An 11809-nucleotide genomic window follows, 5' to 3' on the forward strand; every position below is an offset into this window, starting at 1 on the left:
GACATTCAAAAAACCATTTAAGTATCAGAAAAAGAGTCACAAAGCTATTTGTTCACTATGGACTATTCTCCAGAGCATCTTACAGACCTTTGAATGCATTTCTCTGCCTCTCAGGTTTCCATTCATTGTTACAGGCTGTGAAAATCCATGTGTGGCCTGAGTTAAACACAATGAACATCATCATACATTTAGGTTTGTTAAAGTGACATTATCAGCTAAGCTGCTAATGCTATTGGTTGCTTTGGTGGCTTGCCTAACTCAAACTTCACTGTTTCCAATTCTATTTTTCTAACATTAAATGGAAATGAACCTCGTGCTCCAGCAGCTTCTCAGCTCTCTGCTTTCAAATGTGAAATCATTTGAATAGGAATTAAAACTGTGACAAGTGCTAAGAGGGAACACTGTATTTTTTTTTTTATTTTTTTTTGCCAGAACAAAAGCTGCTCTGACATCTGAACATGCTGAGTGTGAAAACTCGTTCGGGCATCTGGTGAAAGATTTCAGGACATGAGAAGGAAACAAAAGGAACTGAACCTGTTTGCTGTTTACTGTGGAACCAGCTGATGTGTCTGACAACTACAACATGAAATCATTAAGCTGCAAAGCAATCATCTGTTACTGAGAACAGCTCTTTTCAAAACCGACACTTGCAAAGTGGGCCCCTCCACTGCCCTGACCCAGCTGACCAACATTATTATCACATTTTATCTTCAGCTGAACCCCACGGTCCTGGGTTTAAGGCTGGGGTCTCAAACGTGTTATCGCGATGGTCTGGCACCGAAGTTTGTACTGTGTGCACAACATTTTTGCCAAAGGTTTGATCAAAGTATATCACAACACACTCAATTTGTGATGTTGTTCAGAATTTTTTCACCAACATTTTGACTGTTTTAAGTTCAACAGACAGACAAAAAATACCTCAGTTTAACACCTCCACTCAGTAAATCATCATCTCCGATATACAAAGGTCCAGAGTTCAAAGTCCAACTTACTATCAATGACTGTGATCCCGTCTAGATTTACTTTCATTGTTATTTTTCTGCAGCCAAAGTGTTTGTGCAGCAAAAACTGTAAGACCTGTGAGGAACACCAAAAATTAGCAGATGGGTTGCAAATTCCACCCACTACAGTGACTCTCAGTGACCCCAAGGTGCTGCTAAAATAACCTAGTTTACATTTCTGCAATTATCTCTTTCATCAGTTTAATCTCTCAAGCCATTTGCATCCAGTCTGTTTTACAATCTGCCTGGACTGTGATTATTGCAGCTATATTTCAAAATTCACTCACTCAGTGAGCTCACTCACAGTCATAAACAGGCAGGATAACGCAAATTAAATGTATTATTAACAACTCCTTTGTAGAGAGCAGTCCCTCATTATTATCTATCCTCCACATTCCCACAAAGGCTCCACTTCCTTGTTACAAAGTGTCGGTTTGTATTCATCAAACAGGCTAGTTGAGAGAGACGAGTATGTTTCCTACATTCAGGTGCAAATGCTTTAGATGATTTAAAAGTCAGTCAGTTTGACCATAAGGCATAGGTCGCCAAGTGCCTGGAGCCTCATCTGTTTTCTTATTCTAAAATATTCTACATTTGCCAATACTTCTTATCACACAGACTTTGTGTTTGGTTTGTTCTGGTATTTCTTTCTCCATGCAGGGTGTGTGTGAGGCAGCAGGCGTGGCTGGTGTGGCACTCGCTCGCTCCCTTTCACCCAGCAGACGAGGCACACCTGGCTGCAATTCCCTCTAATCAACCCTCCATATCAGACCTCCTCATGACACCAATCATGTGCCAGATAACTCTGTCCTCTATGGTAGAGTCACATGTCCCCCATGTCATATCTTCTAGTGTTATTTCAAGCATTAAGAGTTTTTTTCTGCGTATTTTCTCCTGGAATACTACCAGTGTGCTCTCGTGTTTTTTCCAGCGTGTGCCTTGCTGCCAGTGCTCATCTGTTTTTTCCTGTGTTCAGCTGAACAAGCTGCCAAATCAGACGTGGTTCCCAGCTCCCAAGCCAGCCATCATCTGCTGCCACCACCTGTGCCCTTTGCCAGCCATTTTCATCAAAAACCATCGAACTCTGTACCTGTGTTCGCCTCTGCCTCAGTGGGTCCATAAGCCAAACTCAGTCACAGCACTGATGCCCTGTACAGGAGGGGCCAAAGTTGTCTCCATCTGCTGGGGAGGCTGAGGTCCTTTGGAGTATGTAGGACATTACTGAGGACTTTCTATGACTCTGTGGTTGCATCTGCAGTCTTTGACACAGTGGTCTGCTGGGGCTGTGGAAGCTCTGAGAGGGACAGGAGACTTAATAAACTGGTCAGGAGAGCTGGCTCTGTCCTGGACTGCCCTCTGGACACCACTGAGGATGTAGATGAGAGGTGGATGTTAGCCAAGCTGACATCCATCATTGACAACCCCTCCCACCCCCTGCATGACACAGTGGGGGGCCCTCAGCAGCTCCTTCAGCAACAGACTGCTGCATCCACCCTGTAAGAAGGAACGCTACCACAGGTCCTTCATACCATCAGCTGTCAGAGTGTTCAACTCCAGCGTAGCTTAATGTAGCACTGGGTCCATAATCAGACTCTTTTGCAATTCTTCTAATAGTTCTTGGCAGCAATATCTCTCTCTCTCTCTCTCTCTCTCTCTCTCTCTCTATATATATATATATATATATATATATATATATATATATATACATATTTCTTTTATAGTCATTTGTATAATGTATAAAGGCAGCTTTTAATTTGTATTTTTCTATTTCTGTTGCTATTTTTTCCAACTGCCATTACCTGCTGCTGTAATACTGGTGATTGATAAAGTCATCTTAAGTGTGTCAGGCTTGCTTCTACAGGTTCTTGTTAGGAAACCACATAATTACAGCATATTCATTTCATGTTTGATAAAAGGGATTTCAATATGATACTGATTAGCATTTGCAGGATGTTCTTGCTGCAGAGTTCAAACACTGAAAGCATGATAAACCAGACCAATCCTGTGTTCCCACAGACCTGTAAAGTGAGTCATGGCCTTGTCCCTCTGAAACACAAAAAGCAGTCAGACGAGAAGGACTGGCTCACTGGCTTGTTCACTTATCCTCCAGTGTAGACCCACCCACAGTGGCTCCAACAGTGTCAAAAAAGGAAAAGGAAGTTGAAATCACAAGGGAACATTAATATGCTGCAATTCTGGATATGATTTCAAAATATCAGGGAATTAAAAATAATTGTTCTCCCTGTGAGACCTTGTGTAAAAATCCTGGCCCTGCGACCCTTGTCTGGACCGTCTGGCTGCTCTCCCTGTTACTCGAGTCTGGAACTTCTTGAACTTGCACCATTGAACTCTGTTCTTCTATTGGAACTCATTGCTTACTGAGCATTCATTAAAACACATTGTGATACATGTTTGTCATGTACTCCTGTCTCCTGGCTACTCTGTGTGAGCTTGGCATCAGAGTCTGTTAAAACCCTTAAAATCATAACACAAGGATGAAATAATAGTCACAGTAATTCTAATAATAATAGACATCATGCAATAAGTGATTTAGAAGAGTGTAAGTATCGAGTATTTTAGAAGAAATCTGTTAAATATGGCACGCCTTTATATGTATGGTTGTGCGTATGGGAGAGAAGAAAATGATAATGTATTGAAAAATGTGGAAGTGGGGGGCACTGATGTCAGTGCCCCCACTTCCACTGGGAAAATCTGTTGAAGTCTGACATATTTGAGTCTATTTAGATGTCCAAATGTAGATGTGAAAATATTCTTCTCTGATGTCCGCCCTCTCTCTCGCTCCTCTAACGATTGAGAGAAGTTATACATGAATTGCCAATTCAGAACAAATCCAGAATTAGCGATTATTGGAACAGCGAAAAGACGAACCAAGATGGTTTTGTTGAGTTTTATTTTGTTTTTGTTGTGTTTGAATGAAGTGTGTTTTTAAACTACTGTTTCTGTGAATGGGGTTTGGTGGCTTTGGCAAGAGCGATATAGCAGTCGTTTCTGGTTAAAACAAAACTTACTCTTTAACAAAGTGTTCCTCTGCAGGGGTCCTTTAACAATGTTGTCAGACAGTTAGAACAACTGGAGCCTGTCAGAGGCAAGAACAAACACTTTTAGTGGACGTACATTGACAGAGTGCAAACATCCTGTGGGATTAAATTGCAGCCGTTTCCTGGCTGCTGCTCTCTCGTTCTTTACTCAAAAAAACTTTAAAAATTGGTGTCTAGTAACTTGGACACAGAAACATGGGACAATAGGGTCCATAATAATTTTAAGGTTTTATGTCCTGTCGTTGGAGCACTCTGACTGTTGGGAGGGAGTCTGTCTGCTGAGGAGTGGCATCTCTGTTTTCCTTGTTCGTTTCTTGTTTATTCATGTTTAATCTTCTTTTCTTCTCCTCTTTTCCCCCTTTTTCTTCTTCTTTCTCTTATTAACTTGCTGTTAGTCCCTCATATAGGCTTAAAGTAGTAGTATATTGTTATTGTGTGTCTATATTATATAATGAATTAAATTATTATATTACTGTATGTGGTATACTATTCTCTTCAGTTTCTAGTAAATTAATATTACTGCTACACATATATGTGAAAACTGTATCCAACGTAAAACATGTATTTAGATATGTACTTTGACTACAGATAAAATACTTTGTGTGTGTGTGTGTGTGAGAGAGAGAGTTATTTGTTCTCAGCCTGTCCGTGTGCAGCTGTAACATGAATTTCCCCTCGGGGATCTGTAAGTCTTACCTTTTCATGATGACCTGAGAAAACAACTTCAGATCTTGCTCATCATGTCTTCTTCTCCTTTTAATTTTTTTCCCCTTTTTCACTTACTTCAAAGTGACTTCATGATAGAAGACAAGTGTCAGTGTGGAAGACAAAACAAACCGGAGGAAATACACGGGAACATACATGAACTCAGAAAGACCATGCAAACTCCACACAGACAGAACCAGCACTGAAAGGCACTGAAGTGACCTGACTTTCAACATTCAGATGAATAAATGTTTCAAATTCCTGTGGCGGTAAAGTTGGCCACTGGGGATTTGAATGCTTTGTAAAAATAAACAACTGCCACGTAATAGATATTAGATATTGTGTTATAGTTGCACCTTCTATCATTTTTTGATCTGACATCAGTATTTTTTAAAAAGCCTCTGTAATGATACTGGTTTTGTGTGTCTGCTACTTTTTACTTGCCAGTTGACAGTCATGTAACTTTTTCTTAAATACGTCCATGCTTCTTTCTGTTTTAGGTATTAATTTGACCAGAGATGGAATAGGTTTAAATGCTGTAGTACTGCTACTTTGGTTTAGGGGATATGAATATTACTTCTAGCATGGTGGTATGTCTGTCCTACATACATATATGTATATATAGCAAAAAAAAAAAAAAAAATAGGTTAGAGGGATCCTTGACTAACGAGAAAAAAAAGCCTAAAAAGTTGTAGGATTTATTACGGGCTCTACCATGTCTGAACAAACACAGTATTCTAAAGCTGCTATCTTCATCCTACTTTCACACTACGGGGACTTGTCTGACTACCTCATGGACCTGTAATGTTAGCATAACGCCCTCACATACACTATACCTGTGTCTTCATCTTTCTTGGATACTGAGAAAAAGTTGGATCATTCAAACTTCACATACTGTCCATCATCGGTCACCGAGTCTCGCCAAACTCCATGTAGATAAGGTTTATAGTCATCCAGCTAGGCTGCTAAGGTGGAGGTGAAACTGTGTTGTTGACATTTATTTGTGGTAAGTCTTGCAGGCATTACAAAAAATATGCCATTGCCAAATAGCATAGGCTATGGCATCAAGCCAGAAGGAGCTAGGTCAGCAGACTTTACCAAGAGGAACACACCACAGAGGAAGTGATGTTCCAAGTGAAGACCTGCATTGATGAGAGGACTGACAGATGGCATTTTTGTTTCCATTTGCTCTGCCAATAGGAAGAGAACCAGGAAGTTTAGATAAGGTGGGGGTGTGGCCAGCTAGAGTCTCTCTTTGGGACCATGCAGCCTGTTCAGGTGAGTTTGCGTGGTAAGACACAGAGTTGGCTTGTTTTTTGATCTTTTTGGTTGTTTTCCTGTTTTGTTTGCTTCTTGAAGGAAATGTTAGGGTTTGTTTTCCTGCTCTGTTTGCTTTTTGAAGGAAATGGTAGGGTTTGCTGCTTCTTGAAGGAAATGTTAGAAGAGGCTGTTAAATCTAGTCTGTGGTTTAGGCCTCCACCTTCAGCACCTTCTAAATTTTCCACCCCCTACCCGAACAAGGGTCTGTATCCAATCCCTACTTTCATCTTTTGACTCTACCTCTTTATTTTCTATCCCCTACCCGAACCAGGGTTTGTATTCCCACCCCGCTTTTTCTTGGTGCAGTTGGTGAGAGGCAGGGGTAGATGATGGTAGTGTGGCAATCGGCAGTTACATGTGGCATCTAGGCCTGTGGTAGCATTGTAGCAGCTAACAATAGCTAAAGCGGTGAGAGTATGATAGTATCTTAGCAGTTAGTATTGGTAGCTAGCAATTAACATTAACAGTATAGGTGAATCTAGCTTTATTGTCTTCTTCTGTTCCTCTTAGCAGGTAGCGGTTAGCACGTAACATTAGCTAAATGGTAGCATCGGAACTGTATTGTCTTCTTCTGTTCTTCCTAGCGGTTAGCATTAGCATTAGCAATAGTTAATTGGTAGCATCGGTACTGGCCACTACCTGGAGCATCTCTGGGTCAGTTGAACGTGGCGGTGCTGTTTGGATTGTGTAGGAGCAGTGTGAACTGGCACTAGGGGGGGTGACTCTGGGACGCCGGAGTTCACTGCCTAACCTCCTGGAGGTGTAGTGGGACTAAGTAGGCGAAACACTGTTGAAGGGAGGTTTCCACCTGATGACCCCCAGAGACGTGTTAGGAATCACTGCTCTTTGGCAGGTATAGAGGCAGATTAGAGCTCCAAGGTTCTTCACTGAGAATGAATCCTCTTTTTGAGCACAAGTATCTTGTGTTTAAATTAACCCATACTGTTCACTTTAGAGCATGATGACATGTAAATATAAATGCAATCCTGGGGGTGTTGTTTCCCTCATTGCATTTGAATATTGTCTAATCTGTAGCAAATTAAGTCTTTGAAAATGTTTTTGTTTTTATTTTCAAATTGTTAGAAAATTGCATTTAAATCTTTTTTTACTTAAATAGCATAACATAAATGTAAAGTTGTAAAGCTGTTGTGGAATTACATTTTCATTTTCATTATTAATTATATTTTCATTTTAATATAGTCCTCTTTGGGCTTCTATACCTCCATTTTGGTGTAGTTCAATAGAATTTTACTTTAGGCTCAAAATACCTTCAACATGCAAAATTTGTGTAAAGATATCTGAATCTTTTTATGTCTGGGCTTGGTTGTTTTATTGGTGAGATGGCACAAATCTGCAGTGTGGTTGATAATGTTAGCCAACCAGTTCCTAAGCAGCAGCGACCCCTAGTTCCGGCTAAGATGGAGCAGCCCCCAGTTCCTGAGCTACAGCAGCCCCCTGAGCCTGAGCTGCAGCAGTCATGTGTGGCTGTGCTTTAACTGTCCTACCCTCCGCCTGTCTGCTCAGTCTACGTTCCAACCTCCAGGGTGGATCCACGCATCTTAGAGTTCCTCTGTTTAAACACAATAGGCTGAAAAATTATTTTATACATCAATCTATCCTGTTGCTAAACCAAAACCAGTGAGCTGCTAACTGAGATCTGAATCCAGGGGATTTAATGTAATATGCATAATTGTCATGGCTGTTCATAACTGTATGTTCAATCTGTATGAACTGACTATAAATCATATTGTAGTTTTCCAATTCTCCAGGGCCCTCCCTTCACCGTCCCACCACCCTCATCACTGTCCACATCCCCCTTACATTTAGACAAGACTATACACAGTGAATCCTAAAATCACCACCAGGCAACCACCTTGCTTTAAATTTAAGAGCAACAACGATTGGGTTAACTATTTCATTCATTAAGTGACCACAGTTCAGGTGAGAACCAGACACCTGGCTGAAAGTAAAATGCTGTGACCATCTCTGCATTATATCAATGAAAACAGTAAAGGGCAGGTAAATCCTGCACTTAGTTTATTTATATATTACTTGAAGGACATGTAGACATCACTGACACATTATGCTTCAGTCGAGTTTTTGAAAGAAGCTACTGGCAAGACAGAATTGGTAAGAGAGGGTGATTGTGAAAATGGATGGGAGAGATTTAAATACAGTCACTGATGTTTCTGTGCTTCCTGGGTGCACTTATTCTTGGTAGATTTATCATAAAATTAATAAAAAATGCACAAGTTCAACTTCAACACACTAATGCTTTCACAAAGATCTCTGTCTCCCTCTGGTGAGGGAAAAGAAAAAGCACTCAGGCTAAAACGTCAAACGACCGTCAGAAAGCCAATTACTTTGCATTTTACTCGACTACACATTTTAATATTTGCAATTTAACATTAGTGCCCATGAGAATCTGAGCAAATGTGTAAAATCGATCAAAATATCACAGCATGGTGCATTTTAGTACAGTTAATGACATAGCGTTATTTCTAAGGTTTTCCAAAAGGCAACTGGACTTGTATATGGTTCTAGAAGATGTTTCGCCTCTCATCCAAGAGGCTACTTCAGTTCTGACTGACTGGTGGGAAGTCTCAGGTATTCATCCTCTTGCAGGGTCATGGACCCACCTAGCTATCATGTGAGTCTTTAAGGTAACATGGGCCAAGGTGTTAATGGGTCAATGGACTACAATGGGTGGGTCCTGGTGTGAAAGAGTGAGGTTGTCCCACCTGACCATCATATGAGTCATCAGGGTCACCTGGCTCTTGGTGTGAATGGCTGTAGAGCTGCCTTGGGAGGGTTCTGAGTATTGAGCATTGTAAGTGGCTGACAGGTGGTGTGTTAGGCCACCCCTCAGCTTCAGTGATGGTCTTTCCAGTTTGACATGGATGCCTTCTTTCCCTCCACTTTCAATTGCTCCATTTAAGGTCCTTTTCAGCTCTCTCTGTTCTGTGTCTTTTTGCGGTCTTGATGAAGGCCCAGTTTTCACTATGATGAAATTCTTGTTTTTTCTGAATTATTTTGTTTTGCATTCATACTTTGTCGCTCTAAATTACTTTGCTTTTCTGCTGAGAAGTGTTAGTTTTCACTCAGTTGCCTGCTGATTTGTAAAGACACCTTTTCCTGATGAAATTCAACCTGAAGTCTTATTGTAACCAGGTTCTAATAGCCGAGGCGGTAGCCAGGATGAAATGCTGAAACAGGGGCATCTGAAAATAAGGCTCTGGGCTGTCTTACCACTGTCCACACAACCCTTACACTGAATCCTAAAATCCCCACCAGGCAACCACCTGCTTTAAAATATCAGAGCAACAAGGATTGAGTTAACCAGCACTTTAGGTAGTTTATTGAAGTATCACTTGAAGGATATGTACACATCACTGACCTGTTATGCCTCAGCTGTGATTTTGAGAGGCGGTTATGTCTCCCATTAACTTTATAGCCACCAGTAAACTGTGTTTTTTTATTAGTCTTTTATCAGTCAGAATCGTTCCCTTGAAATTATTTATCTGTATCTGTATATTCATTCATCAAGTATTCACCCCCTTTGATGTTTTACCCTTTTATTGCTTTCATAAATCAATTATGGTCAATAAAATTTGGCTCTCTTAACAAAAAAATTTATTGGAAAAAACTCTTTAATGTCAAAGTGAAAACAGATTTCTATAAAGTAATGTTAATGAAATAAAAATATATAAATGAAAATAATTGTTTGCATAATTATTCACCCCCTTTTTTATTTAATGGTCTAATTCAATAGAGGTCTATCAAATTGTTGCCAATAGTCTCACAATTAGTGAATTAGATCACCTGAGTGGTGTGGGTGTGTTTCAAGGGACTGAGTTGTAAAACACCTGTGTCTGAAGGGTTGATCAGTATTCCTGGCTAACATTACACCATGAAGACAGAAGAACACTCTAAGCAACTCAGGGAAAGGGTTATTGAGAAGTGCAATTCAGGTGATGGTTACAAAAAAATTTCCAAGGCACTGAACATCCCCCGGAGTTCAGTGAAGTCAATTATCAAGAAATGGAAGGAATATGGCACTTGTGTGAATCTGCCTAGATCAGGCCGCCCTCGTAAACTGAGTGACCGTGCAAGTAGGAGACTAGTGAGAGAAGCCACCAAGACCCCTACAACTACTCTGAAGGAGTTACAAGCTTCAGCTGCTGAGATGGGAGAGACTGTGCATGTAGCAACCGCTGCCCGGGTTCTTCACCGGTCAAAGCTTTATGGGAGAGTGGCAATGAGAAAGCCACTGTTGAAGAAAAGTCACATCAGATCTCGACTAGAGTTTGCCAAAAAGCACGTGGAGGACTCCATGGTCAAGTGGAAGAAGATTCTTTGGTCTGATGAGACCAAAATTGAGCTTTTTGGCCATCAGACAAGACGTCATGTTTGGCAGAAACCGAACACTGCACATCACCAAAAACACACCATCCCCACTGTGAAGCATGGTGGTGGCAGCATCATGCTGTGGGGATGTTTCTCAGCAACTGGACCTGGAAGGCTTGTAAAAATAGAGGGCAGAATGAATGCTGCAAAATACACTGAAATCCTGGGGGACAATCTTTTTCAGTCTGCAAGAGAACTACGACTTGGGAGAAAATTTATTTTCCAGCAAGACAATGATCCAAAACATACTGCAAAAGCTACACAGGAATGGTTAAAAAAGAACCAGGTAAATGTTCTGGAGTTGAGCCCAGACCTCAATCCTATAGAGAATTTGTGGATGGACTTGAAAAGGGCTGTTCATGCCCAATACCCATGCAACCTGACAGAGCTTGAGCAGTTTTGCAAAGAAGAATGGAACAAAATTGCAGTGGGCAGATGTGCAAGATTGATTGAAACCTATCCACACAGACTCACTGCTGTGATTGCAGCCAAAGGTGCATCTACTAAATACTGACTTAAGGGGGGTGAATAATTATGCAAACTATTATTTTCATTTATATAATTTTCTTTTATTAACATTACTTTATAGAAATCTGTTTTCACTTTGAAATTAAAGAGTTTTTTCCAATAAATTTTTGTGTTGAAAAAGCTAAATTTTATTGACCATGATTGATTTATGAAAGCAATAAAAGGGTAAAACATCAAAGGGGGTGAATACTTATTATATATATATATATATATATATATATATATATATAAAGTTTTTAAGTTAAAGTTAAAGTTTTTATATATAGATATATACGTACATATATACATGTATATATATATATATATATATATATATATATATATAAAAACTTTTATTGAACCAGAAAAGCTAGCAGTAAGCTTACTCGGCCATCGAACTTTTCATGTGCGGAGCTGGAACTGTTCCAACTCATCTATGGAACGATGTAGAGGAAGAGCACGAGGACGCGGAAAAATAAGACCCAGGCCTAGTAACGTAAGCAGAAACTTGTTCTCACCTTCCTACAACGACACAGTTAAGGACATGGAAGCAAGCGCCCTGGACATGCACAGCTATGCAAAGACTCACAGCCCTGAACGGGTGCCCCTACCTGACTCTGACTCTGCACCTATAACACCAGCGGCTAAGAAGGGGAAAATGGAGTCAAAGAAGGACAGAGCCCAACCTACTCTCGCCGACCTACAAGAAAATATTGTAAGAATGCTGGCAGACAAAATAAATGAAAGAGCTGACGGCCTGCAGATGAGCTTGGTCACCAAAACAAAACGCGGAAAATATTAAAGACTTGA

At 40.4% G+C, this 11809-nt stretch overlaps 1 long non-coding RNA gene across 1 annotated transcript; it reads right to left on the reverse strand.

The window, feature by feature from the left end:
* Positions 1 to 2321: 2321 nt before the first annotated feature.
* LOC121622969 lies at positions 2322 to 4954 on the reverse strand. The gene is made up of 3 exons (XR_006007808.1): positions 4757 to 4954; positions 4031 to 4098; positions 2322 to 2367 (listed from the first exon to the last, which is right to left on the reverse strand). It is a non-coding gene; the product is annotated as an uncharacterized LOC121622969 (long non-coding RNA).
* Between the last annotated feature and the right edge of the window lie 6855 nt (positions 4955 to 11809).

This window comes from Chelmon rostratus, chromosome 19, assembly GCF_017976325.1.
Source record: "Chelmon rostratus isolate fCheRos1 chromosome 19, fCheRos1.pri, whole genome shotgun sequence".
Lineage (NCBI taxonomy): Eukaryota > Metazoa > Chordata > Actinopteri > Chaetodontiformes > Chaetodontidae > Chelmon > Chelmon rostratus.